This window comes from Pinus tabuliformis, chromosome 1_2 (genome assembly GCF_031772625.1).
Source record: "Pinus tabuliformis cultivar Carrire ecotype Pingquan chromosome 1_2, CPIR1, whole genome shotgun sequence".
In the NCBI taxonomy this organism is placed as follows: domain Eukaryota; kingdom Viridiplantae; phylum Streptophyta; class Pinopsida; order Pinales; family Pinaceae; genus Pinus; species Pinus tabuliformis.
The window spans coordinates 868,628,721-868,634,830 of NC_142298.1; positions in this window are offsets into that span (position 1 = coordinate 868,628,721).

The window sequence follows — 6,110 nt, forward strand, 5'->3', positions numbered from 1 at the left end:
TCTTTCAACATGAAATTTGATTAATATCAGTTCTCTAAATGTAGACACACACTAGGGGGTGTAATTTTCCACTCTTTTTATCACATTTCATGCACTAAGGATCTCAATTATGTGCACTCACAAAGATATTGTGTTATTGCAATTTCTAATAGTTCGTAACTTTGATCAAGGCTTCATGATTTCATGCACTAAGGATCTCAATTATGTGCACTCACAAAGAGATTTTGCTATTTCAATTACTAATAGTTCGTAACTTTGATAAGGCTTCATGAATTACATGTATTTCTTCACTTTCAAAGTTATTATGATTTCCCCTTCATAAGAGAAGTCAAAATTAGCATGAGAACTTTTCTACAACCCATGAATTTGTGGGAATGAATATTAAACATAGAAGAATTAGAAAGGTAGTATGGGTAGAGACATAGAGAGATTATCTCTGCAAAATATAGGAACTCTGTTGTTGTTTGAGGATTTGTGGCCTGCTTCTAGGGTTGTTATTCTTCCATCAACTAAGGTTGTAGCCACATCTCTTCTACTCAAACCCAAGAGAGATACGTAGCCAATACTTGAGGTTCAAAGATGAATTACTTGAACAAGCTTGTGTGGGATTGGATTAAACTATTCTACACATGCCATCTTTGGTGTTAATTGTATCTTGTTAATAATGGGAAGAAGGGAGAGGTTAGCTCACTTGGTAAACCCTAGTTCTTTGTAATCATCAATGTATTCATTTTATTTAGGTGGTAATTTGAAGAAGTATGAAAATTTTAAGTAAAGCTTCATATGGAAATAAATATTCAATATACCCATTTTCCATCAGTAGATAATAAAAATAACCTATTCAAATTACACATCCTTAATGGTTAAATAAACTTGTGAATTTAGCCATGAAATTAAATTTTTTATCTATATGTAATAATAGAAATCAATAATATAAATTCATGTCTATTATTTCCTTATTCTTAAAGAGAGCTTGAGCATAATGATCTCATATAGCCATCAAAATACCAGAGCCATTTTGGGTAGAGAGGAAAAGGAGACACTTGTGCAAAGCTTGGAATGAGTATGTACATGGATTGGACAAAATTATCAACATTCATCAGCCATTTAACTTATATGGTTGTAGTAATATTTAATTTTTGAAAAATCGAAAATCTAAAACACTTCAATATTGCTTCTCTATATGTGGATGGATACATAGTATATAAATTTTACCTATGTTGATAAATGGGTATGTATTGAAATTGGATGGGAGGTTCTATATTAAACTGTAAGGATACATTTAATCATCATCCTCCATTTTAATTCCCATCATCGTAAAACTTATGCAGAGATTCAAATACATACCACACATCAATGGGTGTAATTTTCCACCCTTTTGATTACATTGTGCCCACTAGGGATCTGAATTTTGTGCACTCACCGAGAGTTTACATTATTAGAGAATTTTTTAGTAAAAATAATTCATGATATGCATGCACTTCTCCACATTCAGTGTTATTATGGTTTTCCCATAGACAAACCAGAAATCAGATTCCTGTAATGTTGACAGATCGACTACTATAACATATATAAAACAATGTTTATGATTCTAAGTGTAACACATATATATACAAGTAAATACACTTAGATGTATAACTTAAATGATTGGAAACTAGGGGGAGGGGACTTCAACTCCCCACCCAATAGGGCAAGTCAAATTAGCATGAGAACCTTGTTATAACCCATGAATTTATGCACATGAGTATTAAGCACAAAGGACATAGAAAAGTAATAGTGATAAATATATAGAGAAACTTTTCTCTAATAAATAAAGGAACTTTTGCATTGTTTAAGGATCTTTTACCTCATGACTAGCATGTTCATGTTTCCACTAGTTGAGGTTGTGAATGTCTCACTTCTACTCAAACATAAGTAATATATGTAGTTTCTACTCAAAATTCAAGGACGAATCACCTTAACACCTTAATAGGCTTGTGTGAGTGAGACTTGATTAAACCCTTGTTCTAATTCCCTATGTAGCACCAGTTTTTCTTAAAAGAATAAGTAAATGGAAGGAAGGAAGAAGTTCATCATTAGTAAACTTTAACTTGTGCTAATTATCAAAGTGTTCATTTTATCTATATGGTTGAAGAAGTATGAAAACTTTGAATAAAGCTTTACATGGAAATGAAATATTCAACTTATCCATTTTCCATAAATAAATAATAAAAATAACAAATTCAACTTACAAATCTAATGAGTGAATTAAACCATAAAATTAAAATATTTATTTAAATGTTGTAAAAATCAATAATATTAATAATTACTTCTAATTGTGTTATTCTCCAAAAAAAACACAAAACTAACCTTAAACATTAATATAACTATCAAAATACTAAAATTGTTTTGGTTGGAGAGAAGAAAAAAAAAAAAACAAGACTTGTGCAAATGAAACACCAACATACTTTAAGATCACTTCTTTAAATACACATATAATCATATTATACTATTTTATAAAAATAAATATTTTAAATAAACTATCTTCAATTTATTTTTAAGTTCATATTCCATGTTAAATAAATTCATATTCCATATTTTTCTTACATGGGACTGGAACTTTTTAAAACATATTAAGCAACAACAATCTAATATGTCTCCATGGGAACATAACTAAAAATTCTGTGAGCAGCACTAATATAATGTACCACTCCAATAAAATTTCATCACACAATTACATTAAAGAACTAGAAATCTATAAATCAATAAATCAAAATGTATCGAAAAATTAAATTATCTTTATATTTTAAATCATATTTTAAAAGGAAAATAATTCCATATTTAAAGTGAAGCAAAATAAGAAATAGCAATTAGTATGAAATGATAATAACTAAATAGATGGGTGTGGAGTTTGCTTTAAAATTGTTTATGTTTGGTTAAGAGCTTGTTTCTCCAAAAGTAAGGAAATAGGTTAACAATCCAAGACCTAAGCATTTCGAAGGAGTGGAAGTGTGTCTCTTACGGACCACCAGGGGGTTATTCCAAGTGACATGGTTTTCCTTGAATAAAAATGATGAGCCAGTGAGTTATTCCAAGTGGCATAGTTTTCCTTGAATCAACTAGAAATAATTATCATCATTACTAATTCCACAACTAAAATATGGTAGATATCCCCATATGTAAAAAAAAAATAATAATAATAACAAAATAAAAATCATAACATCTCCACAATCAATAATATATAAAACAGATCGATAAATATATATTAAGTTTTGCTAGACAATAATATGGTATATTCATTTGGAAACGTCATCAAAATATATTAAGCGTAGAGAAACGAATCCACATCAATAATATATAGGACAGATCGATAAACATATATTAAGTTTTGCTCAGCGATAATAAGGTATATTTATTTGGTAACGTCATCAAAATGTATTAAGCAAAATGTATTAAGCGTGGAGAAACAAATTATCGAAATGATGATGATTATTTAATTCTATTAAAATAACAATAATATTATTATTATATATTTATTTAAGTATTTTTGTTATTAAATTTATTGTGTTTTTAAATATTATTTCAAAAATAATATAATAAAAGATATAAAATATTAAAAATAAACATAAATTTATTATTATTATTATTTATTTAAAAATATAATTCAAATAAGTTGATTAAAAAGTAATTGTGTTATTCATATAAATATTTATTTTTCCAAATAAACTTATTATTTCTTTTTATTTTCTTTCAATTGTTATTTTAAAATTAAAACTAAAAAAAATATGGAAATAAAAGTTATAAACTATAATAATAATAATTAATACTAATAAAATTGATGATTAAACATTTCATATATAGATTTATTAAAAAATAATAAAATCAAATTAATTTGATTATTTAATTATATATTAAGAAAAAAAATCTAAATATTATATTATATTTAATTATTATCATATAATCATTGTAAATTTAAAACAAAATATTAATACATATAAATAAAATTTTAAATACATTTCATAATTTAAAAAAAAAAAATATTAATTACCTAAATAAAATTTTAACTTAAACATATACCAAACAAAAAGTAATAATTAATCAGGACAACATAGAAATATCCAAAAAAATGTGACCAAGACAAATTATTGATAAGTCATCGTAACAACACAAAGTATATCTAACGTGAAAGCTAAATAGGAAAATACAAAAATGTGGTGTTTTTATAGTTAATACACCATCTCCAAGTAACTATGACACTCTCAAACTAAAATTTTAATGATTTTCTCATACTATATTTGGTATACGCTGCATTTAATATAGGATTATGGAATTTGAGACTTATCTTATTTATTTATTTATATATATATATTAAAATTGATAATATTATAAATTATAAATTATGATGATGATGACGATGGTTAACGTCCGCTGAGACCAAATAATGATCTATCGGACCTAAAAAGACAAATTATTTATTTTGATTTAAGATTTTATTCTTATGCTCAAAAAGCTTGGAGAGAAGCCTCCCGAGTTCACTATAATTTTGGCATTGTAAAAGGCTAGGAAGGTCAGTATTGTAACAAAGGTTGTGAAATTGAGATCTAATGTGGTTGTATGCAGGGCACTCTAAGAGGAAGTGGTTTTCATCCTCGATGCTCCTATTCTCACAAATATGGCAGATCCTTTCCATCCATGGCGTTTTAAGAACTGCCCAGCGGCCAGTTTCACTATGGAGCTCATGAGAATTCGTTCTAATCTTTGCTATATTAATTTTCTTCTTTGAGCTAGTTAGAATAGAGAGATACTTTTGATCTTCAAGGGTGGGGTTGATGACCTTCTTATAATAACTTAATTTTCTTTTAGACGCTAAATCTTTCTCACACCACAATTTTTCTTTGAACTTAGAAGTAACAATATCTTTAATGTTATTTATGTTTTGCAAAGCATCATTCTCATTGATCTCCCAATAGTTTAACCAGGCCCTTGTGTCCTTATGCCATCCTCGGTTAAGCCTTAGGTGGTTTTGGCTGGAAGTTAAAGCTAGCTTAGGAAGTCTATGATTGTCTATGTTATTGAGCTTGTGCTTGTACAACAGAAACCTGAGCATAGCTAGGCTCTCAATAGGAGAAAGACCTGCTTCTATAAGGAGAATAGGATAGGGTGTATTACTTTTAATTTTCAGGTTATAAGTTATAAAACGCTTCTGGATTTGCTCAATCTTCCTCCATGATTCTCTGGAGATGCTGCAGCCCCAACTTCACAGCCATATAAGATAACAGGAATGACTAAAGTTTCAAAGAGGAACTTCTTTTTATCCCACATTACGAGGTTTTTTGTTTTACAATTATTTTCAAGACCAAAATAAGCTTTCCATCCCCCATTGATCCTTTTCTCAATGCTATGGTTCCAGTTGAGCTTGTGATGGATATCAATTCCTAGGTACTTGTAAGAATACACTTCCTCCAAGTTATTATTGTCATACATAAAATTAGTGCAAGTGTCCTTCTTGGATTTGATAATCATAACTTTTGTTTTGTTTGTGTTAACAGTCATACCCATGGTAGAGCAGAAATCCTTAAGAAGCTTGAGTTGCTTATCAAGATCAGAAGGGCACCTTGCCAAAAGAACAATATCGTCAGCATAGAGAAGAAGGATAATGACTATCCCAGCTAAGATTGTGCCACCACATCCTGCTTCTTCTAAATAACCTTCGAGCTTATCAATGTAAATGCCAAATAGAGTAGGGGAGAGGGGGCAACCTTGTTTAACTCCGATGTTACACTTAATATCTTTTGACCACCCCTCATTGTTCTTTAGCTTGGCAATTACATTCTCGTATAGCCTTATAGCAGCAGCTCTTAACTCAAGAGGAACCTTTAGCTCTTCTAACCTATTCCAAAGGTTGTATCTAGGAACCGTATCGAAAGCCTTTCTAAAGTCTACAAAGCAGCAAAATAAATTGGATTTATCATTACGACATTCCTCCGCAATGATCCTTAGCGTAACAAGGTGGTCCGTTGTTGAGTGATGCCTTCTGAAACCTGCTTGGCCTTTAGCCCGCTTACCTTCACTTTCAAGCCATATGCTTAACTTTTTTTCCAGAATACTACCATATAATTTGGCTAAGAGAG